At 32.2% G+C, this 1,948-nt stretch overlaps 1 long non-coding RNA gene across 1 annotated transcript; it reads right to left on the bottom strand.

The window, feature by feature from the left end:
* Window positions 1-546: 546 nt before the first annotated feature.
* On the bottom strand, window positions 547-1,743 carry LOC123409546. Its single transcript, XR_006612863.1, has 2 exons — window positions 1,565-1,743; window positions 547-718 (listed from the first exon to the last, which is right to left on the bottom strand). It is a non-coding gene; the product is annotated as an uncharacterized LOC123409546 (long non-coding RNA).
* Between the last annotated feature and the right edge of the window lie 205 nt (window positions 1,744-1,948).

Below are 1,948 nucleotides of genomic sequence, written 5' to 3'. Positions count from 1 at the left end.
AACCAAGCGTCGAAAACGGAGCGTCACAAATGAACAGCAGCGATGTTTTGATCAAAATCATCGTAACGTTTACGACGATTCCTGGATTGTCGTATCCTTTACAACGATCCTAAATCGTCGTTGCCAATCAAACCCAGTCCTACGTGGCAAAATTACGACGAAATCAAAACATCATGGCTGAAATCAGCCCAACCCATTTCTATTGATCACATGGGCTGGTTTTATTTTTTTGGGCTTTTTCTTATTGGACTTCTTTTTGGGTCTTAGCCTATTTACAACCACTTTAGTATTTTCTTTCAAATTTGTTTTGGGCCCTAGCCTTTTAGTGCCCTAATACATTTGGTCCACTTTTAGTTTTGGTTCTTTTTCATTTTTGAATTCAGCAACTTTTTGTTTCAAAATTAGGTTTTATTTTTATTTGTTGGGCCTTTTCAACCCAATTATTTTTCCAGTATTAAATCCAACACTTTTCATATTCAAATCAAGAAAATTCCAAGTCAAATTAAAATCATCCATCATATAACATCACATAATACATCTTCCAGGTTTACATAACACAATAACTCATCTCTTGAATACATTTCCTTACACAGGAATATAGCAAGAACAGAAAGAATTGCACAATAAAACAATGACACATCTGCTACTGTACCAACAGTACAATGGACTTCATTCCACTCTCCTATGAGACATGCTCGAGATGCCACAACTTGTCAACCTACAAGAACATTACACTACACATGAATCAATCAAAAGGAAACAAATATAAAAAATATTAGAAATAAAAAGATTTGTGTTCATCCTGAAGATGATGTTAAAAATCCGAAGTTATAAATTCTGGAGCACAATTAGTCCAACCTAAACAGGTCACAGAAACTGAAAATTAAACTTCAAACTATCTAAGACTAGTCATCAACCCTGTGCGTATGCACGGTCTACTAGTTTACATAATATATTAATAAAATACCTTCTGAGGATATTTTACATATACACATGTACAAATAAAAAGTTGAGAGTTCTTACTTTAAACAGGATACATTAAATTAACCTATCTTGAAAAACATTTTTATTTCATTTTAAATATGAATAAATTTATTTACCCCCACCCCCACCCCAAAACATTTATATTTCATTCTACATGTGCCAAATGCAAAGGCTAAATCCAAAACATTAAAAAAATAGAATTCATGATAAGTTCATGCATTTGTTTAATTTGTTATTAAGTATATATATATAATGTAAATAAATTTTAAAATAAAATTTGTATTAGTTCGTCCATTACATTTTTTATACAAATACTCCCTCATTTTCCAAAAAATAGAATTAGTTGTCTTACATTTGTATATATACGGATATATGTAACACTAAAACATGTATCTAGACAAATATGAGTCAACTAATTCTAGGCGGAAGGAGTATTTATGAAATCCAAACTCTCAAACTGGTACATATTTTCCACGAATCTGAAACAACAATTAATCTTGAGTGCAAAACACATACTTAATCAATTAAGTTCCAACCTCCAGTATTTCATTCAATCTACCAATAGCAACCACGTACATACCTCTCCAACTCTTGAGACTTAGGGGAAGCAGCATCGGCTGGAACCAAGGATATTTGCACTGCCAAATTCTACCATTGGAGAGCTCGTCTACATACGAACAAAAACTGCACGTGAGATAAATTTTCCTAGTTTCATGTGAGAATGTGAGATGTACTGAAAGAAATAAGAAAATATAATGGGCTAAGAGTAATTAGTTTTTCTTTTCCTGGACATCTATGGATGAATCGTAAGCTAACGGAAATTTCAGGAACAAAACTTTTTGGTCCGTTACAAATTTGTTACAAATTTGAGAGAATATATGTGTTACTTGGCATAAATTGGCATAGGACTTTAATTAGTTAAGACATTATATGCTCATATTCTAGTTTTATGGTGTGATCCTTG

Source organism: Hordeum vulgare, chromosome 1H, assembly GCF_904849725.1.
Source record: "Hordeum vulgare subsp. vulgare chromosome 1H, MorexV3_pseudomolecules_assembly, whole genome shotgun sequence".
NCBI lineage: Eukaryota > Viridiplantae > Streptophyta > Magnoliopsida > Poales > Poaceae > Hordeum > Hordeum vulgare.
This window is presented reverse-complemented; position numbering and strand designations above follow the sequence as displayed.